This window comes from Stomoxys calcitrans, chromosome 4 (genome assembly GCF_963082655.1).
Source record: "Stomoxys calcitrans chromosome 4, idStoCalc2.1, whole genome shotgun sequence".
Taxonomy (NCBI): Eukaryota; Metazoa; Arthropoda; class Insecta; order Diptera; family Muscidae; genus Stomoxys; species Stomoxys calcitrans.
The window spans coordinates 66,705,175-66,731,279 of record NC_081555.1 but is presented as its reverse complement, the minus strand read 5'-3'; the positions used below and the strand labels follow the sequence as shown (position 1 = coordinate 66,731,279).

The window sequence follows — 26,105 nt, the reverse complement described above, 5'->3', positions numbered from 1 at the left end:
TTGTGGACCTATCTAGGTGGTATTCGATGTGTGAGTTTTGAAGAGCGAAATTTTGAATCAAGGCTTCTAGAGATTCATAATTTCAAGTCCATTTTATATGGGGCTACATATGTACATCCAAATTTAAACCAATATGACTCTTTTGTAATCCTCAGCGACCCATATCAATAAGAAGTAACTTTGTAAAATATCTTTCTATATTGATTTCTGCAGAAGGTCGGACAGGCGAACAGGAAATCGGATAAATACCATACTCCTTTTGCATTCAAGGGTAACATCGAGACAACGGTGTATATAAGACCATACCGATGTGAACCTGTGTGTCCCATACTAGGTATTGATTTGGAAGGGGCTAATACAACTCATCTTTTTAAACTTCAACGAAAAGCGATGGAAATGATTTCACAAAAAAAGATTTGTAACGTTTATTTACATTTCTTATTCGTTCAATATTTGTGTTCCTCCAAAAGTTTGGATTTTCCCATATATTTTGTACAATAGTCGGGATAGCTAAAGCAACTCGAGATTACTCCGACTTATCCCGACCATCTGGTAAGCCTTATCACCACCTAGCTTCATCCTTTCAATTTTTGAAACTAAAGAGAAATCTTATTAATGCGCTACTTCTGGCCAAAAACTCGCACAGTAGTACCGATAAGTGAACAGTTGTATTGCTCTAATTTGAGCATAACTTGTCAATAACACATAATGTTCGACGCACAGTAATCGAAGAAAACTGAAAACAGAAGTTGGCAAGCTTTTTTCGGTCTTGCCTCATGCGACGGTTAAATCAGGATGTTTCTCGTAATTTTTTTTTCACTAGTCTTGATTTTCATGTCAGTTTTTTCGTGAGTCATGAATTTCTCGTGAGTCGTGATTTTCTTGTGTGTGGTCATGACTGTATTTGTGTCGATCCTCCTGATCATTGACAACTTATTTATGTACCAGATTTGTAATTTTTTCCAAATACCGTTTATTAAAGTCCCGTATTGTACCATTCGGCCTATATGCCCGTTGGGGGTGGGGGGTTTCCCCACGGTATATGGGGATATTTGTTTTTGGGTAACTATTAAGAAACGAACTAAAGACTGCATCAAATGGTCCACCCGTCTGTCACAAATCTCGGAATTGCAAAACATGAGTACTCTTCGCCATTTGTTAAGATTTCTAAAAAAGATTGTCCTGAGAACTCTAAACTTACTTAGCACCATCACTCTAACATGGAATTTCCCACCACCCAATATATGATGGCGTAATTATCCCACACAGGTATTTGTGTTAGAATTTTTCGAATTTTAAACTCCCACAAACTTGCTGCATACGCTATGGGGTCTATTTTTTGCGTGTATTAGTATCTGAGTAGAATGCATTTCCTGTTGTTTTGCATAGTATTTTAAAGTCAAACATTGTAACATCTAGTAGATAAAAAAGCCAACGGAAAATTGTTGAAAAAATTATTATTTATTATACTCCAAATTAGCAGCTTAAGGTTTCTACAAAAGATTTCCTTATAATTCTGTTACGAGCTATTAGTCTTAGTTCGTTAATCGAATTGCCGGTTTCACTAAAAACAGTTCGGCGCCAGGTCGCTTGTGGTCTTCCACGTCATAGTAACCTTGTGGGTTTCAGGCCAGTGGTTCTGGGCCGCCATCTTAAAACAAGTAAAAGTGTGCTAAGTTCGGTTGGGCCGAATCTTATATACCCTCCACCATGGATCGCATTTGTCGAGTTCTTTCCCGGTATCTCTTTTTAGGTCAACAAAGGATTAAATAAAAATAATTTCTATGCTATTGGAGCTATATCAATTTTGGCCCATAATCGAATTGAATGTTGGAGACCATCATTGTCATTGTTGCGTCCCTTAGGGGCTCCAGAAGTAAAGTAGGCAGATCGGTTTATATGGGAGCTGTCTCAGGCTATGTACCGATTCAGACCATATTGGGCACGTATATTGAAGGTCATGGGAGAAGCCGTTGTACAAAATTTTGTCAAATCGGATTAGAATTGCTCTCTCCAGAGGCTCAAGAAGTAAAGATCCCAGATCGGTTTATATGGCAGCTATATCAGGTTATGGACCTTTTTAAACCATACTTACCACAGTTGTTGGAAATTATAACAAAACCCCTCATACAATATTTCAACCAAATCAGATGGGAATTGCGCTCTCTAGAGGCTCAAGAAGTCAAGACCCTATATCGGTTTATATGACAGCTACACCAGGTTATGGAGCGACTTCAACCATATTTACCACAGTTGTTGGAAATTTAAACAAAATACTTCATGCAAACTTTCCAAATCGGATAAGAATTGCGCCCTCTAGTGGCTCAAGAAGTCAAGATCCAAGATCGGTTTATATAGCAGCTATATCAGGTTATGGACCGATTTGAACCATAGCATAGTGGTTGGAAGTCATAACAAAACACTTCATGCAAAATTTCAGCGAATTTGGAAAGGAATTTCGAAAGACAGACGGATGGACATTCCTAGATCGACTTAAAATGTCATGACGATTATGGAGTCTAAGACGAATATTTCGAGGAGTTACAAACAGAATGACGAAATTAGTATATCCCCATCCTATGGTGGAGGGTACATAAATTAAATCTATTAAAAGGCGAAGCCACAAGTTTATATTGTGGAATAATGCAAAATGGCAAATTTTTAATTTTTTAATTATAACTGGCAAGTGGTCATCTCTTTAACTACGAATCCAATGTCATTATCATCTGCTCTTATTTGCAAAATCCGACATCGTTAGCCGCAAAGCCAATTGTGGCATATAAAAGGTATTATAGGCCATATTAAATGTCCATATAAATACAATACAATGATGGTAATTAAATTTCAAAATGGCTGGGGATATTTTATTTCATTTAATGTAGATGGACATCAAAACATTTAAATCTGCAACACCCAATTTGTGTGCAACACTTTAACAACATTGTGATAAATAATTGCATGAAATTAACATCAACGACTAACTCACCTTTTTAACTTCTTATTATGTACAGTTGAAGGATTTTGCCAACGTTATTATTAAGGCAATGGTATATTTCTCTTAAGGGATGTAATCAGATAAACATTTTTCGCTGAAAAGAGGGGAGATATTATGATTAATGTTAGTGATAATAATCATGATGATTAATGGTGGAAAGTTTCAACAGGTAAAAGGGATGCGCAACAACGATTCATTAATGCCTCATGCCAATTCATAATCATAAAGGCTATGGGTGAAATTTACTTGTAATGACTAGTAAATTAATCTTGCCAACATCACTGGGCGTGGACTAAGTTGGTGTTTCGCATTGCATATTACTTAATAATGTAATGTGGCTCAAACTCTCAATTTTATTCAACTAAAAGCTTGATACAATCAATTAAAAAATACATTAAGTTTGTTTGTGATGCTCAATTCACAGGACCAGTAAATCAGGAAATATTCATTGGGTTATAGAAAAATATATGGAGGCCACCTTGGAGCAGATGTTAGAACATCAGAAAATTTTTCAGCGTTTATTATCCCCTTCTAATGCTGTCGACATTTGTGAGATACTATGCGATGTTAAAATTTCTCTCCAAAGAAGCATCACTCTGCTGCGTGCTCTTCGGACTCGGCTATAAATAACAGACCCCTTAGCAATGAGTTTAAAACTTGAATCAGACAGTAACCACTGATATGTGAGACTCTTCGCCCCTGTTCCTTAATATACCAGGGGCGAAATTACATTTGCAATTTGTAAAGAAAAATTATATATCTACATTCACAGAAAAAGTATTGGCTTAAGTGAGACTAATTAAACATGGTATTGATTTATAAAAATATTTTTAATAAAATTAATAATTGCTTCGATAATTGTTGACGTTGAAATTCCATTTGCCATTAAATCATGACATGTGATTTGTTAAAAGACTAATTTTTATATATTAAATACAATATGTGTTTGTTTGTTTGTTCCGTATAGACTCAAAAACGACTGAACCGATTACCTTGAAATTTTCACAGATTGTGTAGGTTGGTCTGGAAGGAAACATAAGCTATATAATTTTTTGATATTGGGATTCAAATGAAAGGTATTCAAGAGTAGAGTACAAATTTCATAATAAAAGTAGGGTGCAAGTATCTGGGGGGCCCAGCCCCAAAACCCCTTAAAATAGGTTTATTTGACGATCATGACAATATTTCACTCAAATGAAAGGTACTCCGGAGTAGATTACGAATATGGTCAGGTTGGAATTGCTAATTGCAAATTTTGCCCATGAACATTCCACTAAGGAACAGGGGCAAACTTCTATAATTTATTGATAACGGAAGGGGGCCGACCCTCCATAAATACCCCAAAAATACCAACCAAAAACACAAGTGGACCGATAAGGACAACATGGGTTTTAGATGAAAAATATGCGGGAGTAGATAACGAATCTGGCATACAAATTCATGTCGAAGTATAGCGGGTCACCCCACCGCATATGGTACTAAAACCAAGAGTCAAAGTACCCACCGGGCCGCCCCAACCCCATAACCCTTCCAAACATTTCGACTCTTCCATATTTGAGTCGAAATGTCTGGGGTGGCATCCCTCCCCTAATGAGAACATTACCACCAAAAAGAACATTACCACACGTCAATGAGTGCTTTCCGATACAAGTTTAAACTCAATGATAAGGAACCTTTTTTTATAGTCGAGTCCAAACGGCGTCCCGCAGTGCGACACCTCTTTGGGGAAAATTTTTTAAATTACCATGCATGGAATCGCCATGATTCGAACGCGTTCAGCGTCATAGGCTATAATGGCACGAATTCGATATCCGTATTGAGGGTGAAGGCGCAGCGGAGCGAGTCCGGTTCAGCTAGTGTTTAATAAATTTGAAAATGCACAAATTAAAATTGTTATTTAATAACATAAACGGTATGTATCTGTACTTACAAAAAAAAAAAGATGAGATTGTGTACTCTTTCGCACATATGCAATGCGAATATAAGTGCAAATGGGCCAAATATATATTTCTTGTTTCTCTCTCACACAATTATATTTCATTTTGTGCATTCCTGATGTAATTTAAGAGAAAACAAATAAAGGGTGATCTTTTAGCTACTATCTTTTCGGCAACACTGGTTTAAACAGCTCGCACATGTTTCGTGTTTTGTTTTACTGTCAAACATTTTCAGTTTGGTCTATAATTTGACCATGAATCCTCTTACAAACGAACAACGCTTGCAAATTAGTGAAGAAAGTTCATCGCGCGCTTCTTCATTTTACGACGAAGCTCATTTTTGGCTCAATGAGCACGTAAATAAACACAATTGTTGATATTGGAGTGAAGATCAGCCAAAAGCATTGCAAGAGCTACCAATGCATCCAGAAAAAGTCACAGTTTGGTGCGGCTTATGGGTTGGTGGCATCATTGGACCGTACTTCTTCAGAGATTATGCGAATCGTGACGTAACCGTGAATGGTGAGCGCTACCGTGAGATGATATCCAACATTTTTTTGCCCGAACTGGAAGAGCTTGACATACATGACATGTTGTTTCAACAAGACGATGCCATATGCCACACAGCACGCGTTACAATGGGCTTATTGAGAGGCGAATTCGGTGAATATTTTATTTCACGTTCGGGACCGGTCAATTGGCTGCCTAGATCGTGCGATTTAACGCCTTTAGACTATTTTTTGTCTGGCTATGTTAAAGTTCATGTCTATACAGACAAGCCCGCTTCAATTGACTCATTGGAAGACAACATGAGATACCGGTCGAAATGTTGGAGAGAGTACGCCAAAATTGGACGAAGCGGATGGACCATTTGAGGCGTAGTCACTGTCAACAATTGCATAAAATAATCTCCCAACATTAAATTATATAGACCATACTATTATTTTATTTTTGAAATTTCCTATAGCTTCTTTACAAGCGTGGTTAGACGCAAATTCATTTGACAAAAGAAAACATTTGGAAAGTGAAATATATTTTTATACCCTCCACCATAGGATGGGGGTATACTAATTTCATCATTTTGTTTGTAACATCTCAAATTATGCGTTTAAGACCTCATAAAGTATATATATTCTTGGTCGTCATGTCATTCTAAGTCGATCTAGCCATGTTCGTCCGTCTGTCCGTCTGTCTGTTGAAAGCACGCTAACTTTCGAAGGAGTAAAGCGAGCCGCTTGAAATTTCGCACAAATTCTTTTTATTGGTGTAGATCGGTTGGTATTGTAAATGGGCTAAATCGGTCCATGTTTTGATATAGCTGCCATATAAACCGATCTTGGGTCTTAACTTCTTGAGCCTCTAGAAAGCGCAATTCTTATCCGATTTTATTGAAATTTTGCACGTAGTGTTTTGGTATCACTTCCAACAACTACGCTTAGTTGGTTTACATCGGTCCATGTTTCGATATAGCTGCCATATAAACCGATCTTGGGTCTTGACTTCTTGAGTCTCTAGAGTGCTCAATTCTTATCCGATTTTAATGAAATTTTGCACGTAGTGTTTTTGGTAGCACTTCCAATAACTACGCTTTGTAAAGTTTAAATAGGTCCATGTTTTGATATAGCTGCCATATAAACCGATCTTGGGTCTTGACTTCTTGAGCCACTAAAGGGCGCAATTCTTGTCCGATTTAACTGAAATTTGGCACGAAGTGTTTTGGTATCACTTTCTGTACTAAGTATGATTCAAATCGGTTCATAATCTGGTATAGCTGTCATATAAACCGATCTTGGACATGACTTCATGAGCCAATAGAGGGAGCAATTCTCATCCGATTTGGCTGAAATTTTTGCATGATGCGGTTTGTTATGACTTCCAACAACTGTGCTAAGAATGGCGCAAATCGGTATAGAACCTGATATAGCTGCCATATAAACCGATATGGGATCTTTACTTCTTGAACATCTAGAGTTCGCAATTCTCATCCGATTTGGCTGAAATTTTGTACAACTGCTTCACTCATGACCTTCAACATACGTGTCTAATATACGATCAATAGCTTGATACAGCTCAATATAAATAGAAAATAAATGGTTTACGTGGCAGATATTAAATAGGGTATGTATTTCTGTACATTAATGTTACCCTATTGTATTAGAATATTTAATCGTCCATTTATAAATTAGTTTTCTTAATATAATTTTTTCTAAATACATCTCTTCATGTAGATCAATATTATATACGAAATGTTAAGTTTGGTGTTCATTACGATTTTTTTTCCAATATGAAAATAATTTCTTCTTGAGATACTTACAGAGATTGCAATGGCGATGAAGTTCTATCAGACGTAAAGTAAAAACCTAAGTGAACCATGTACTGTCAAATCCCTTTTCGTATATTCTACCTATCTGCTCATATGCGCACTATTATTGACTTTGGCCTCATTGACAGCAGTCAAAAATGCAATCACGGTTGAAAAAGTTGACTTGGATTTTTTCGTCAACTACAGAGTGCCCACGCTAAACGATTTTGTTAACCAATGAAATCCATATGTTTGAACCATTAAAGCCCTCTCCGCCTGTAGAACTAATAGGTTTATTGTTTTTATCAAAATACAAAAAATTTAATGCAATAATTATTAATTTTGTCTCCGCTGTTCAATGCCTGAATTAAAGAATGATTTATTTAGGGAAAAATACCAATTATTTATTTTGATTAGGTCGGTTAAACGTGTTTTTGAAGGAATAAACAATTTTCCAATAAATTGACTAATTGAGTTGATAGCCGCTTTAATTTAATTACTCAGCTTGGCTTAAATGCAAATTGCAAATTCGTTTAATAATAACACCAATTTACTTACAGGATTACAGGATTTCAGCAAAATTTTTGATTGAATATACAAAATAAATTAATAAAATCAAGATATTTATTATTTCTGTGTTAATCTGGAGTTGATGATGTATGTTTGACAATCCAGAAAACAAAAATCTTTTTTATGTTCAAATTAAATCATTATATTAATCTAAATGATTTTGCACGCAGGAGGCCACCGTAGCCCAGAGGTTAGCATGTCCGCCTATGACGCTGAACGCCTGGGTTCGAATTCTGGCGAGACCATTTGAAACAAGTAAAAGCGGGCCGAATCTTATATACCCTCCACCAAGGATCGCACTTGTCGAGTTCTTTTCCCGGCATCTCTTCTTAGGCAAAAAAGAATATAAGAAAAGATTTGCTCTGCTATTAGAGCGATATCAAGATATGGTCTGGTTTGGACCACAATTAAAATATATGTTAGAGACCTGTGTAAAATGTCAGCCAGTTCGAATAAGAATTGCGTCGAGATCGATTTATATGAGAGCTGTATCGGGCTATTGACCAATTCAGACCATAATAAACACGTATGTTGATGGTCATGAGAGGATCCGTCGTACAAAATTTCAGGCAAATCGGATAATAATTACGACCTCTAGAGGCTCAAGAAGTCAAGATCCCAGATAGGTTTATATGACAGCTATATCAGGTTATTAACCGATTTGAACCATACTTGGCACAGTTGTTGGATATCATAACAAAATACTTCGTGCAAAAATTCTTTGAAATCGGATAAGAATTGCGCCCTCTAGAGGCTCAAGAAGTCAAAACCCAAGATCGGCTATATCAAGAAGGCTCAAGAAGTAAAATAGAGAGATCGATTTATATGAGAGCTGTATCGGGCTATTGACCAATTCAGACCATAATAAACACGTATGTTGATGGTCATGAGAGGATCCGTCGTACAAAATTTCAGGCAAATCGGATAATAATTACGACCTCTAGAGGCTCAAGAAGTCAAGATCCCAGATAGGTTTATATGACAGCTATATCAGGTTATTAACCGATTTGAACCATACTTGGCACAGTTGTTGGATATCATAACAAAATACTTCGTGCAAAAATTCTTTGAAATCGGATAAGAATTGCGCCCTCTAGAGGCTCAAGAAGTCAAAACCCAAGATCGGCTATATCAGGTTATGAACCGATTTGAATCATACTTGGCACAGTTGTTGGATATCATAACAAAACACGTCCTGCAAAATTTCATTTCAATCGGATAAGAATTGCGCACTCTAGAGGCTCAAGAAGTCAAGACCCAAGATCGGTTTATATGGCAGCTATATCAGGTTATGGACCGATTTGAACAATACGTGCAAAATTTCATTCCAATCGGATAAGAATTGCGCACTCTAGAGGCTCAAGAAGTCAAGACCCATGATCGGTTTATATGGCAGATATATCAAAACATGGATCGATATGGCCTATTTACAATACCAACCGATCTACACTAATTAGAAGTATTTGTGCAAAATTTCAAGCGGCTAGCTTTACTCCTTCGGAAGTTACCGTGCTTTCGACAGACAGACGGACGGAAATGGCTAGATCGACATAAAATGTCGCGACGATCAAGAATATATATACTTTACGGGGTCTCAGACAAATATTTCGAGTAGTTACAAACAGAATGACGAAATTAGTATACCCCCCATCCTATGGTGGAGGTTATAAAAAAATTTCAGCGGTGGTTTTCCCCTCCCTATGCTGGCAACATTTGTGAGGTACTGTGCCATGTAAAACTTCTCACCAAAGAGATGTCGCACTGCGGCACGCCGTTCGGACTCGGCTATAAAAAGGAGGTCCCTTATCATTGAGCTTAAACTTGAATCGGACTGCACTCATAGATATGTGAGAAGTTTGCTCCTGTTCCTTAGTGGAATGTCTTATTAAATTTGAGTATCAAAATTAACGGAGGCTACCGTGTCGAAGAGGTTAGAATGTCCGCTGAACGCCTGTATTCGAGTCCTGGAGAGAAAAAAAACTTGTGTTTGCAAACAAAACAGACCCGGCAGTTCATAAGAATAAAGACGTCCCACCTAATACGCAGCATTAACCTTAACATCATACAAATTCGGTCGTCCTTAATTTTGTTTGCTTTGGTCATGGGTTTCTTCTCTTTGGTTTGAAGTAATGAATACATTTTTAATCAATCATCCTAGTTTTGTAAATCATTTTCATCTTAGGTAACTTGTCCCATGCACTCATTGATATGTAAGAAGTTTGCCCCTGTTCCTTAATGGAATGTTCTTTGGTAAAATTTGTTTGTTTGTCCCATGCTTACGTGTCCCACTATTAAGTTCATAACCAAAAATGGTCCGTATGACAATTTTTAAGGTTTTCGACCAAAAAAATGTTGTAAACGTCATATACGCCTATAAAACGTATAAAAAGTAGTAAAAGTCACAAGCCTCAAAAACTCTCCTTCTTTTTATACCCTACACCACTTCTGTGGTACAGGGTATTATAACTTAGTGAATTTGTTTGTAACACCCAAAAGGAAGAGACATTGCTAAGTATACCGATCGATTCAGATTCACTTTCTGATTCGATTTAGCTATGTCCGCCTGTCTGTATGTCTGTCCATCCGTCTGTCTGTCTGTCCATGTTAATTTGGGTACAACGTACAGGTCGCAGTTTTCATCCGATCGGCTTCAAATTTGGTACGGGACTGGATGTTTTGGCCTAGAGACAAAGCCTATTGAAATAGGAAAAAAATACTTCTGTCGTGCAACGATTTATACCTAGACCACTTTCGATAGCCCACTTCGCTGTTGGACGTAGAGCTTTCTGAAGTATATCTATTAAAGTGCTGGGAAACTTTCCCCTAACCGCAATTGCCGCGTCATCAGCGTATGCTTCATGTGTGTTCCGCTGCTATCCCTTTTTTTTAGATTCAAAGATCCCAAGCTTGCGGTATTGCATCTTTTAGTAAGTAAGTTATTAATAAACATTCTTACGGTAGAGTTTTTGCTTAATGATTGACGTCGGTTTTACATTATTGAAAGCACCTTCAAAGTCAAACAAGTAGGAGCGTGCTAAGTTCAGTCGGGCCGAATCTTACATACTCTCCACCATGGATCGCATCTGTCGAGTTATTTGCGGAGTATCTGTTTTTAGGCAAACAAAGAATAATGAATATGGTCGGAGGAGGTGGAGCTATATCAAGTTATAGTCGGATTCGGAGCTCAAGAAGAAAAATCGGGATATCGGTTTATATGGGAGCTGTGTCAAGCTTTAGATCGATTCAGACCATATTGCACACGTATGTTGAAGGCCACGGGGAAGCCGTTGTACAAAATCTGTGCCAAATCGGATGAGAATTGCGCTTTCTAGAGGCTCAAGAACTCAAGATCCCAGATCGGTTTATACGGCAGCTATATCAGGGTATGGACCGATTTGGACCATACTTCGCATATCTAGTACCTCATGCCTGTTCCTGGTAAAAAAGGTCGGTTTATCCCTTTTATTACAATTCGCCAGATTGCAACTTATAATATATTCAATAAACAGCTCACCTCTTTCATTGACATCCGAATTTCCCCATTTCTGGTGAAGTGCATTACCATTACTTCCTACAATAAGGCTCTTCTTCTTTGCAGAAGTGGCTTCAACCAGCCACTTAAGGTTTGAAGGCGGCATTTCTGAATCGGTCCATTACTGGCTGGCTTCCCTATCAGTAACTAGACTTGTTTAATTCAAGGCTGGCTACTTCTAAATCTTCAGTGCTTAGCGACGGAAAAAGAAAAACATTTAGACTGCTCTTTCAATAATACAGGCTCTGTGTCTCCCATTCCCCTTACCCTTCAGAAGTCCAATCTCTGAATTTTTAGTCCACGAACCATTCCTCCACACACCCATGGTTCATCAGGAGGACCTTTATTGCCGCCGAAGTGGTCTTACAATGGTGGAGATTTATCTGTAGAAACCGGACCATAGTCAGGATTTAGAACTTCCACTACTGTTGTGTTAGCCTCGTCTTCTGATTCCACCAGGAGTTCATCATCACAATATTCGTTGGATTTTCATGATGAGCTTCCGTTAGCATCCAGGGGCTGGTGAGGAAGCTGTGGAACCACTCTTGCTCAGGAAACTGGACATTTGCGGTGTGAACAATTCCTCCTTAGATGCTTCACTAGCTGCTGCTGTCGAAGTACTTTTTGAGTTCCGTGCTTCCCCGCTGGCGCACACCTTAAGCCCAGTCCAACTGGATGACCCACTCAGGGCTTGTCAGGACCCGTTTCGAAGCCACTCCCTCTTGCCTCGATATATCAAAACTATGGACCGATATGGCTCATTTACAATACAAACCGACCTACACTAATAGGAAGTATTTGTGCAAAATTTCAAGTGGCTAGCTTTACTCTTTCAAAAGTTGGCGTGCTCTCGACAGACAGACGGACGGACATGGCTAGATCGACATGAAATGTCGCGACGATCAAGAACATATATACTTTATGGGGTCTCAGACGAATATTTCGAGTAGTTACAAACAGAATGACGAAATTAGTATACCTCCCATCCTATGGTGGAGGGTGTAAAAAATGAAAAGTTTTAAAGACAAAATTTTAATGAAACGGCTTTTAAATTCAAAATTTGAATGACATATTTTCTAAAAACAAATTTTAATCGAATTTTTTGAAATACAAAATCTCAAAGAAATCTTTCATAACTTTAATTAAAGTTTTTTTCTAAAGGCAAATTTTTTATGGAATGGCCCTGTCCGTCAAAACGCTAATGAAATATTTTTGAGACCCCTCAAAATTATTTTCCCAACGACATTTTATAAAAAAATACTTTATAGACAAAATTAAAAAAATATATTTTAAGACAAAATATCAATCAAGATTATATTTTTAGAAATTTATGATACAATTTTAATCAAATATTTTCAAAGAAAAAGTTTCTAAAAAAAATTTCCTAATGGCAAAATTTAAGAAAAAAAAAGAAAAATCTTTTTTTGATGAAATTGTTTTTTAAAAAAATTTTAAATATAAATTTTCTACATACAATGCAAATTTTTTTAGAAAAGAAATTTCAATAACATATTTTGAAAAAATAAAATTTTAATAAAATTTTCTGTAAAGACCACAATGTAAAACATATATTCTTTAAAGAAAACATTTTTAAGATTTTTGTAACAAAATGTTGATAATACTTTGTTTAAAAATTTTCTTTGAAATTAATATTTTCACGAAAATTTCTCGAAAGAACATTTTACAAATTTTTCTTAAAGACATAAATTTGGGAAAAAAATTTACAAAATTTACAAGTTTTTTTCCTGTTAGGGCGAGATCAATAAATTTCACAATTTGTTTTTGTTTGTTTCTCTTTCGAGACGAGCTCAATGATACATGCATGCATTGGGAAAAGTATAGCTAATAAGCAGGGTTGTCGAACTTGGTTGTTGGCAATTGTATCATATCATACCAACGCACCGCTCTTGATGCCATCACACCTTATATGGTTGAAAAGTCTTATAACCAACGACGAAACGCGTCCCATAGTGGTTGGTGTGTGTTGCTATCTTTCTTTCAAGAAAATCTTATTGTTATCCTTTTTTAATTTTTATACCCTCTGCCATAGGATGGGGGTAAACTAATTTCGTCATTCTGATTGTAACACCTCGAAATACGCATCTAAGACCCCATAAAGTATATATATTCTTGATCGCCATGTCATTTTAAGTCGTTTTAGCCATATCCGTCCGTCCGTCTGTCCGTCGAAAGCACGCTAACTTTCGAAGGAGTAAAGCTAGCCGCTTGAAATTTTGCACAAATACTTCTTATTAGTGTAGGTGGTTTTGTAAATGGGCCAAATCGGTCCATGTTTTGATATAGCTGCCATATAAACCGATCTTGGGTTTGACTTCTTGAGCCTCTAGAGGGCGCAATTCTCGTCCGATTTAACTGAAATTGTGTATGATTGAAATCGGTTCATAATCTGGTATAGCTGTCATGTGAACCGATCTTGGATCTTGACTTCTTGAGCCAATAGAGGGCGCAATTCTCATCCGATTTGGCTGAAATTTTGCATGAGATGTTTGTTAAGACTTCCAATAACTGTGCTAAGTATGGCGCAATTCGGTATATAACCTGATGTAGCTGCTTTATAAACCGATCTGGATCTTGACTTCTTGAACCTCTAGAGGGCGCAATTCTCATCCGATTTGTCTGAATTTTTGTATAACAGCTTCTTTCATGACCTTCAACATACGTGTCTTGTATGGTCTGAATCGATCAATAGCTTGATACAGCTCCTATAAACCTATATAATATATAAACCTATCTTCCGATTTTGCTTCTTGAGCCCCTACAAGGCGCAATTCTTATCCGAATGAACTGAAATATTGCACAATGACTTCTACAATGTTCAGCAATCATTTATGGTCCGAATCGGACTATAACTTGATATAGCTCCAATAGCATAACAGTTCCTATTCAATATTCTATGTTGTCTAAAAGAGATACCGCGCATAGAACTCGACAAATGCGATCAATGGTGGAGGATATATAAGATTCGGCTTGGCCGATCTTACTTGTTATACATAAAATAAATACACATGATGGCTAATTTAATTTGCTCAAATTTTCGCATAGAAATGCTTATGTATTATAGCAATTTAAGAATAATGATATTCTTAAGAGGTACGTAGGAAAAACTGTGGTGAAAAATGACCAGTCAAATTCGCAAAATGTTGACAAAAAATCGGAAAACATCCGAAATTGGGAAATCTTTTCAAACAGGTGAGATTTCTATTATAGGAGATTTTCTATTATAGTCAGCATCCATCCAAAAAATATTTTCAGTTAATTTTAATGAAGTTCGAAGAAGAATTTGAGCACGTCATTTGAGCACAATGTAGGTGGTTTTGTATAAAAATTAGGCAAAACGATTTTCTTTGCTTGCTTAATGTTTTCAGTTTGTGTGTGTAGATTTTATGAAAATAATTAGCATTTTAAATCGAATGTCGATGTCGGGACAATATATTGGGTTGCCCAAAAAGTAATTGCGGATTTTTCATATAGTCGGCGTTGACAACTTTTTCACAGCTTGTGACTCTGTAATTGCATTCTTTCTTCTGTCAGTTATCAGCTGTTACTTTTAGCTTGCTTTAGAAAAAAGTGTAAACAAAGTATATTTGATTAAAGTTCATTCTAAGTTTTATTAAAAATGCATTTACTTTCTTTTAAAAAATCCGCAATTACTTTTTGGGCAACCCAATACCTTTCAAACTATTTGACCAATTTGAGAAAAATTACAACTAGCTTTGAATATATATTTTTAGAATATTTCACAAAAAAACAAGTAAGGACGGGCGAACCCGAACTTTTGATGCCCTACACCACATAATATATGCAGATTAAGTGGTCGAATTTAAAATTTGCTTAAATTTGATATGTAGAATTTCGATCAAAATCCGTACATGTAGTAGGAGCCATAGAGTAAATCGTTGTTGAAATTTTTGAGAGGATCGATTGATAAATGAGTTAGCAAAGGCCTTAAAAGTGAAAATCGGGAGATGTATATATATGGGAGCTATATCTAAATCTGTACCGATTTCTATTAAATTCAATAGAAATACCGGGAGCCATAAGGGAATCCTTTGCGCCAATTTTCGTGTGAATCGGTTAACAAATGATCAAATTATTGTAATACTAGTCCGAATTGGACGAACATGTATATGAATCGATTTCTATGAAGTTCACCAAAAATCGAGACTTATATGAGAATCCCTCGTGCAAAAGTTTGTGAGAATCGGTTTGCAAATCACGATATAATTGCAATTTCAGTCCACATTTGACGAACATATATATGGGGGCCAGGGACGTAGCCAGGATTTTATTTTTTGGGGTGGAGGGCCCACCCCACAATTTTTCAAATCCGAAAATTGTCAGAATTTTTCTGTTCTGTGAAATTGGTAAAGATACCTCAACTTTTTTTCTTGAAAATTGTGGTCGCTATTGTCAGAGCTGATTTTGCACTGATTGCCGACACACTATTTATAGGCCGATCCTAATCTTTCGAAGTATGGTTGTGTTAGAGAATATCTCAATTTTATAGTGAAAGTTTCAGCGAATCAGCTTCAGTATTTTGATGAAATTTTTTCATTTGCGCTCATTTTTGTTCCAAAACTAGTTTTATGATTTTAACAGATTATTGTTTGTGTCGGTCTATTGGTTTTAAACGACTTTTTTTCATAAAAGTTTACGCAAACATACTGAAAACATTAAGCAACTGTAATTGTTACACATTTAAAAAAATAAATTTTGGCCAATTTTTACGCATTACCATCTACATTCTGCTCAAATGATGTCGCTTATTTCTTCTACGAAGTTGATTAAAATAGAACGAAAACCCGTTTTATATGCCGTTCGTGTATGCTTATAATTTGCATCATGTCTTTAAAAATCCTAAAGTTTTCCTAATTTATTGAAGATAAAATAAGGAAAGGAGGTAGAACTTACAAGTAAGAGTGTGCTAAGTTCGGCCGGGCCGAATCTTATATGCCCTCCACCATGGATCGCATTTGTCGAGTTCTATGCGTATCTCTTTTTAGGCAAACAAAGAATATTGAATAAGAACTGTTATGCTATTGGAGATATATCAAGTTATAGTCCGATTCGGACCATAAATGAATGCTGAACATTGTAGAAGTCATTGTTTAATATTTCAGCTCTTTCGGATAAGATTTGCGCCTTGTAGGGGCTCAAGAAGCAAAATCGGAAGATCGGTTTATATGGGAGCTGTATCAAGCTATTGATCGATTCAGACCATATCAGACTGGTATATTGTAGGTCATAAGAGAAGCCGTTGTATAAAATTTCTTCCAAATCGGATGAGAATTGGGCCCTCTAGAGGCTCAAGAAGTCAAGATCCCAGTTCGGTTTATATAGAAACTATATCAGGTTATGTACCGATTTGCGCAGTACTTAGAATAGTTATTTGAAGTCATAACAAAACACCTCATGCAAAATTTCAGTCAAATTGGATGACAAGTCAAGATCCCTGATCGGTTTATAAGACAGCTCTACCAGATTATGTACCGATTTGAATCGCACTTAACACAGTTGTTGGAAGTGATACCAACACACTGTGTGCAAAATTTCGGTTAAATCGGATAGGAATTGCGCCCTTTAGAGGCTCAAGAACTAAGGCCCAAGATCGGTTTATATGGCAGCTATATCACAACATCTACCGATTTGACCCATTTACAATCCCAACCGACTTACACTAATAAAAATTATTTTGCAAAATTTCAAGCGTCTAGCTTTACTTTTTCGAAAGTTAGCGTGCTTTCGACAGACAGACGGACGGACATGGCTAGATCGACATAAAATGACATGACGATCAAGAATATATGAACTTTATGGGGTCTCAGACGCGTATTTCGAGGTGTTACAAACAGAATGATGAAATTGGTATACCCCCATCCTATGGTGGAGGGTATAGAAATATGAATTTAGCACGTGGTGTTTTGGTGTCACTTCCAACCACTGTGCCAAGTACGGTTTGAATCGGATAATAACCAGTTTTAACTGCCATATAAACTGATCTTGGATCTTGACTTCTTGAGCCTGTAGAGGGCTCAATTATTATCCGATTTGGCTGAAATTTTCCATGAGGTGTTTTTTGCTATGAATTTCAACAACTGCGCTAAGTATAACGCAAATAAATACATAACCTGATATGTCTGCCATATAAACCCATTTCTTGACTTCTTGAGCCTCTAGAGGGCGCAGTTATTATCCAATTTGGCCTTCTACCATGACCTTCAACATACATGTTAAATATGGTTTGAATCGATCTATAGCTTGATACAGCTCCCATATAAACCAATATTTCGATTTTGCTTCTTAAGCCCCCACATGGTGCAATTCTTATCCGAATGGACTGAAATGTTACACAGTGACTTCTGCAATGTTTATCATTCAATTCATTTATGCTTCGAATCGGACTACAATTTGATATAGCTTCAATAGTATAACAGTTCTTATTCATTATTCTTTGTTTGCCTATAGAGAGATATCGCGCAAAGAACTCGACAAATGCTATCCATGGGTATATAAGATTCGGCCCGACCGAACTTAGCACGCTTTTACTTGTTTACGATTAATTTTTGTAGAAAATAGATTTTGAAGCAAAAAGATTTTCTGATTTCATTAATTATTCCCATTCTTTATGATAAAATTTTAATAAAAGTGTTATGTTATCGGTGATATTTTTATAGTTTTTCAAAAAAGCTATCGTGAAATCATGGACATGTCACTGTGAAACATGAACTTAATACCCACCTTTTTGTGAACATGCAATTTGACTCGTCGACATAATAATTTTCTTGGAAGAAAATAAAAAATTAAAAAAGTAAATTTAGAAATGTTTTAAATAAGAAATGTTTTAAATTTCTATTGGAGTTTTCGTGTATTCAAATATTTCATGAATAAATATTACTTATTATTCTTTAGAAAAGTTTTTCAGACTAACAAGCAAAATATTTTTTTTAAAGACAGTTTTTAAATATTTTTTTTTCTGCAGATAACATTTCAATTAAAATAATTAAACGAGAATGAAGAGAACATTCATACAGAATTATGTCTCAGAAAAATTTTGTTATATGTTTGTCTTTCGGAACAATTTTTTAAAAAAAATTTTTTTTGGCAAGAAAATTCCATGAAGATTTTGGTTTAAAAACACTATTTGTTTAAAACAATAGCAACAATTTTGTCTTTTTGTTTTAAAAAATTTGCATTAACCCATTTACGATGTATCGAAATTTTGATTGGCGTAAATTGGATGACTGAAATCGTAAAATGACGTTAAATGGACGACTGAATCAACAATTTTTTCCCGTGAACTTTTGAAGGAAAATTGGCTTGTCGAAAATCGGCAATTTTTTAAAAAAATTTCTCAAAATTCTTATTGCCAAAATAAATTTATGGCAATAATCCTACTTATTTTGACAGCAGGATCGATTTTACTCGAAAATCATTAAAGCTAACTTTCTTCGCTTAATGGCCATAAAATATTAAGAAAATAATTTTTTTTGTTGTAGAAAATTATGTAATAAAACGATTTATGTTTTCAAAAATATTTAAAATTAAAAATATTTAAAAAAATTTCTACGTTTATATAAATTCACTATATTATGAATATATAAAATTTCATCAACAGAATCGAGGATCAGGCGTAATGGGTTCAAATTTTGTCTTTCAAAATATTTATTGAAATGCGTCTATAGACTGGATACGTCCCTGGTGGGGGCTGTATCTAAATCTGAACCGATTTCTATGAAAATTACAAATAATGTCGGAACTTGTAAGAGAACCCAACATGTTAAATTTCGTGCGACAGACGGTCAAAGCTAAATCGAATCAGAAAGTGATTCTGAATCGATCGGTATACTTATCAATGGTCTATCTCTCTTCCTTCTAGGTGTAACAAACAAATTATAATACCCTGTACCACAGTAGTGATGTACGGTATAAAAATCGACCTCTAAATACTAGCCAGGTTGTTGAAATATTTGACAAAATAATTGAATCAAATCGATGTTTTGTGTTCGTTTGCCAAAAAAATGTAACCCCACCATCGGGTGTAGTTTTCGTTTGAAATGGCGTTGCCTAAAGATGTTGCGTTTCCTACACCGTGTCAAGTCTAAGGTGTAGAATGACTTCATAATAGAATGCTTTCATAGGCACCTGCACTAAAATAACGGCATTCATTGACTATTGTAGACGACAATTGACATAAAAGACAAAATTTGTTGAATGTTTGGAAAAAAGGCGGCAAGATATTAAATAGAATATAAGTGCTTTGCATGGTATGTAACTTCAGCTTAGTGGCATATTAGATGCATAGCTAGAAAGTTCTTCATCCGAAGATAAGGATGGGATTTTGTGAAGCAACACATAGTGTAGCTCTTGTTTTATGACCAAATGTCGCCAATGAGTCTCTCCCTGGACCCATTAGTGATTAGAATTGTCCATACAAAAATTTGCAATATATTTATTCATTTCACAGTTACAGAAGGATTTTGAGAATCTTTCGATTTCGAACCACAGTGAGGTGGGTTGAAACTTAGCGAGGACATCTCCTCCTAAGGCTGGCGATATTTGTGGGGTGCTACGCCATCTAAAAACTTCTCCACAAAGAGGTATCGAATGTGAAAATTTTGCCCCTTCCTGTTCCCCAATGGAATGTTCATTAGCAAATTTGTAATTTGCATTCGCATATTCGTCTCAAAATCATGACCTAAAGCCTTTGATCAAGGGAAAAATGTTTTACTTTAAGTTATCCTTTTTCAAGTGCTGACTTTTATAAAAATTCCAAATGCATGTTATGTCAGCTTCTACATACGCTTTTAATAACATAGATTGTCACAATTTGCTGGTCGTATACTGTTCACATTATCACTGTTTACCTATGTGACCATATTTGCTTGTCTCATGCATACAAATCTGAGTAAACAACCTTGAGGTGATTACATTCTTTGATGCTGCTCCAGTATGTAATTAAACCAATAAATTAATATTAGAGCTATATCCTCTTGTGGACTTTCTTGCTGGTTAAGGACTTAATTGCCACCTTAGTTTGCTTGCGGCGTGAATTGTTGCCCATTATACCAGGTGAAATAAAATTAATTGTGTCCCTAAGCATAGGTTAGGAATGTAACAAGTATTTTGTGATTCATTGCATTGAAGTGTTTAGAGATAGGTTCTATGTGATACTCCAATGGATGATGTTGTATGTAACTAAAAGAGGTGATAAATGCAAATTTAAATTATCAAAAGAAACGTTATCAATGACTGTAAAAATGAGTAACATAAATATGACTTGAACACTTTTCTAAAGGCTACATTTTCCTTTAATTCTGTTATAATTTATGACACTATGTTTGGATAGGAATTTGTTTAAAGTTTCGGTCATCTCCTTCAGAGTGAACTGTATCAAATTTTTCCATTCGAAAATTTGTGCATGACTGAAAATTAATACTTGGCCTCCACCATAGCGTAGAGATTAGCATGACCGTCTCTGACGCTGAACGGGTTCGAATCCTGGCAAGAGCATCAGAAAAAATTGGGGTTGAGGTTCTATGCCATGTTAAAAATTCTTCTCAAAAAAGTGGTGTCGCACTGCGGCACGCCGTTCGGACTCGGCTATAAAAAGGAGGTCCCTTACACTGAGCTGATATGTGAGAAGTTTGCCCCTTTCCGAAATGTAATGTTCATGGCCAAATTTGAAATTTACAAATGAATACGTCTTGGTATTTCCATTTCACTGTATAATTCATACTGCGAGTGGTTCATACGACACCGATATTTCTTACAAATTGTAAACTGGTCCATTATTTCTTGCTTTGATTTATTACTTCTATTAAGAAGCTTTGAGATTTCCACTTCGGCTTCCCACAAATAGGTTCTTGCTAATCTGTTATTCGCTAAGTGGATTGCAGCAATACTGGTATCAGGGATAGGTCGAAATCTTGGGTCTGACATTTCGTATAGTCGTACATCTCCTTCTGTTCTCCAAGACTGTTCGTGACCTTACCGTCCTGGTTGTTATTGCCCTTATGGCAATTTTACTGTCAGTAAAGATGTACACACTCGACGTCCTCGCGTTAGCACCACACCACTTAACGCATTCCGTGATCGCCCAAAAATTGCGTAAATATTTAACATTATTATTGGTCAATTATTTTTACAAATTTGTAAAAGAAACCTATGGATCCACGTCCGCTCAAATATGTAGAAAAATTGGTGACTCATCCAAGGGTTAATACCATTCGACGATTGCTTCAATTAAAATTCAGTTTACAAAGCATAGGAAAGGTAAGGCAAACGCATGTTGTTGTTTAAGAACTGGACTAACTTAATAAAACTCGAGTAATGGATTGCTCTTGGTTGTTCACTAAGTAATTTCATTCTTAGTGTAATTTTAACAAGATTGTTGTATTGTGGAAAATAAAACTTAGCGGTTGGGGAAATTCGGCGAACATTTGCTTCTACCATCGACTTTATTTTATTCACATTTATACATTATACGCTTTTCTTTGACTTTTACACGAAGCATACTGACGCGATAACTGGAGAAAACTCCTGAACAGAGTTATTTTCCGTGTCAATTATAAACTTTTTTGTGTTGTATTATTATACGGCCATTTATCTAATATTCTATCTGGGATTGAGTAGTTATTTGTTTTTATTCTGAAGAGTTTTAATTAAAAATGTTTTGCTGCTATTCAATTAATTAATTCATTTAACAACGCTTGATGGGTTTCTGGCAACATTCAAAGTTGGTTTGCTGTTTCAGATGGCATGAAAACGATAGCTATTCTAAAGCATGTCTCTATCGAAAAATACGCGTAAATCAAAAGCAGTTATAAATGTGCCGCAATTGTTTTAGATATTTAAAAAAAATATTTTGGGGTTATGTTTGCCAAGAAAAAAGCTTATCTCCGAGAAATTTGTGGAGCAAAATAAACAAGGATATAAAAATCATCCTATTTTATTATAACTCCACTACTATATTCGTAGTTATATCTTAGTAGGGGCTGGTCTCGATCATATTTTATTCAGGTACCGAGAACTCATTTACAAGTAACATTTTCAGACAATAAATCTGCTTTTAATGGGATTAAGACCCTAAATTGGAAGATCGGTCTATGTGACAGCTTTATCTATATAGGCTGATCTGACCCATATTTGAGGCGGATGTCGGGAGGCTAAAAACAATGCCATATTTAAAATTTCGACGAAATCAGATAAAAAACAAGTAAGAGCGTGCTAAGTTCGGCCGGGCTGAATCTTATATACCCTCCACCATGGTCGCATCTGTCGAGTTTTTTGCGCTGTATCTGTTCTTAGGCAAACAAAGTATAATGAATAAGGACGGAGGAGCAGCTACATGAAGTTATAGTCCGATTCGGGGCTCAAGAAGCGAAATCGGGAGATCGGTTTATATGGGAGCTGCATCAAGCTTTAGATCGATTCTGATCATATTTCACACGTATATTGAAGGGCATAGGAGGAGCCGTTGTACAAAATTTGTGCCAAATCGGATGAGAATTGCGCCCTCTAGAGGCTCAAGAAGTCAAGACCCAAGATCGGTTTATATGGCAGCTATACCAGGTTATGGACCGATTAGGACCATACTTTGTATAGTTGTTGGAAGTGATATCAAAATACTACATGCAAAATACTACATGCAAAATTTCAAAATTTAATCAAATCGGACGAGAATTGCGCCCTCTAGAGGCCCAAGAAGTCAAGACCCAAGATCGGTATATATGACAACTATATCAGGTTATAGACCGATTTGAATCATACTTGGCAAAGTTGTTGGATATCATAGCAAAACACGTCGTGCAAAATTTCATCCCAATCGGATAAGAATTGCGCACTCTAGAGGCTCAAGAAGTCAAGACCCAAGATCGGTTTATATGGCAGCTATATCAAAACATGGACCGATATGGCCCATTTACAGTACCAACTGACCTACACTAATAAGAAGTATTTGTGCAAAATTTCAAGCGGCTAGCTTTACTCCTTCGGAAGTTAGCGTGCTTTCGACAGACAGACGGACGGACGGACGGACGGACGGACAGACGTACAGACATGGCTAGATCGACATAAAATGTCGCGACGATCAAGAATATATATACTTTATGGGGTCTCAGACGAATATTTCGAGTAGTTACAAACAGAATGACGAAATTAGTATACCCCCCATCCTATGGTGGAGGGTATAATAAAGCTTTTTTGGGCTTCAGACCCTTATCGGTAGATCAGTCTATATGATAGCTTTATCTAAATAAATATAGTGCGATCTGAAACATATTTGGGTCCGATGTTGGGTGGCCTAAAATTATTCATTGTTTAAAATTTTAGCAAAATTGGTTAAAAAATAAAGCTTTTATGGGCTTCAGACCCTTTATCGGGAGTTCGGTCTGTATGGCAGCTATTTCTAAATGTAGTCAGATCTGAACCATATTTGGATCGAAAGTTGACAGGCCAAAAACTACTCACTCTTCCAAATTTCAGCAAAATCTGATTAAAAAATAAAGCATTTATAGGCATTAGACCCCTTATCGGCAGATCGGTCTATATAGCAGCTATACCCAAATATGGTCCGATTTGGCCCGTTCTAGCACTTAACCAGCGTGTATCAAAAAGACGTATCTGTGCCACATTTGAGCTCAATATCTCAATTTTTGAAGGCTGTAGAGTGATTACAACAGACGGACAGACACACGGACATCGTTAAATCGTCTTAGAATTTTACGACGATCCTAAATATATATATATATATATTTTTAAAGTGGAACACGAATCCGATAAATACTTCCAAGGCCTCACTGAGTGGCCCCCATCCCCCAAAAATCCCCTCAAGCCGGTCATGTTTGCCGACTATGGAAATATGGGGCTCACATTAAAGGTATGTGGGAGTAGACCACGTATCTGATATCAATATTAGGGGACAACTGTCTAGCGGACGTCCCACCACCATAACAACACCCAAATAGGACATATTTGCTCACCAAGACAATTTGGGTCTTAAAGAGAGTGGAACTAAAAATTCATAGTTTTTAGGGCCAATACCCCAAACCGGACATATTTGCTGACTTTTGCAATAAGGAGTTTAAATGAGATCAGAAAACGAATTTGATATAAAATTTTGAGGGCAATGGCAATATGGGGTTCAAATAAATGATATATAGATATATGAGAATAGATCACGTTGCTGATATATTTTCCGGGCTTTGTGTTTGGGGACCACCCCAATCCCCAAAACACCCCTAAACCGACCATGTCAATGTGGAGCTCAAATGAAAGGTATTGGGGGGTAGAGCAAGAATTGATACCCATTTTCGGGACCAATTTTCTGGGGGTCTACCTTTTCCCAAAATACCCCACAAAAAGCAATTTTTTAGTGACCATCGTAATATGGGGCTCAAATAAAAAAGATATTTGGGAGTAGAATACGAATTTGATATCCAACTGTAGGACCATGTATTTAGGGCATCACCCCTTTCCCAAAACACCCCCAAAGGGAAAAAAATTTTCGACCATGCTAATATGTGGCTCAAATGAAAGGTATTTGAGATTAGAAAACGAATTTGATAACCTATTTTGAGGTCATGAGTTTGGGGTATGCTTAATCGTATAAACTCCCCTAAACAAAAAGCAACATGGCAATATTTAATAAATAATATTTGAAAGAAGAGCACGATGCTGATATTTTTTCAGTGCCAAGTAGACCACCTCTCCCCCGAAAACACCACTAAATAAGACATCATGAGAATATCGGGCTGAAATGAAGTATTTTAAGAATGGAGTACACCTAACATCCAAACTTAGATTCGTAGACCAATAAAGATCATGTGAGATTCAGATAAAGGCTCTTATATTGTTAAACTGTTAGTCCTGGGATATACTATTTTCGTAGCATGGTATTTCACTAAAAGCTCTTTAATTGTCGAAAATAAATATTCCAAGGAAACTTTTGTTCCGTATAAAGTAAAAGGAGGCGCAGCGGAGCGGGCCCGGGTCAGCTAGTCTTATATTGGGTTACCCAAAAAGTAATTGCGGATTTTTTAAAAGAAAGTAAATGCATTTTTAATAAAACTTAGAATGAACTTTAATCAAATATATAATTGCATTTTGCTCGATAACCTTTTGCCATCTTCCTGGCAAATTTAGTATTCCACGCTCATAGAACTTCTGGCCTTTATCTGCAAAAAACTGAACCAAGTGCGATTTTATAGCCTCATCATTGCCGAAAGTTTTACCATTTAAGGAGTTCTGCAAAGATCGAAATAAATGGTAGTCTGATGGTGCAAGGTCAGGGCTATATGGTGGATGCATCAAAAGTTCCCAGCCAAGCTCACTCAGTTTTTGGCGAGTGACCAAAGATGTGTGCGGTCTAGCGTTGTCCTGGTGGAATATGACACCTTAACGATTGACCAATTCTGGTCGCTTCTCCTTGATGGCTGTATTCAATTTGTCCAATTGTTGACAGTAAACATCCGAATTAATCGTTTGGTTCCTTGGAAGCAGCTCAAAATATACCACACCCTTCCAAACCCACCAAACAGACAGCATAACCTTCTTTTGGTGAATATCAGCCTTTGAAGTGGTTTGAGCTGGTTCACCATGCTTGGACCATGATCGTTTTCGACTAACGTTGTTGTAAACAATCCATTTTTCATCTCCAGTTATGATTCGTTTTAAAAAACGGATCGAATTCATTGCGTTTAAGGTGCATATCACAAGCGTTGATTCGGTTTGTTAAATGAATTTCTTTCA

General features: G+C 36.4%; 1 protein-coding gene across 3 annotated transcripts in view; it reads right to left on the bottom strand.

Annotated features, from left to right (window-relative positions):
• The window catches only part of LOC106093711 (uncharacterized), a 504,285-nt gene that overhangs the window by 187,064 nt on the left and 291,116 nt on the right, over positions 1-26,105 (bottom strand). For 2 of the 3 annotated variants that reach the window (XM_059366857.1, XM_059366856.1), the window contains one exon: positions 2,987-3,089. The gene's annotated coding sequence lies outside the window, so the exon portion shown is untranslated. Of the gene's footprint in view, positions 1-2,986; positions 3,090-18,095; positions 18,139-26,105 lie in introns of all 3 variants that reach the window. The other variant, XR_009398025.1, reaches the window with a different exon arrangement.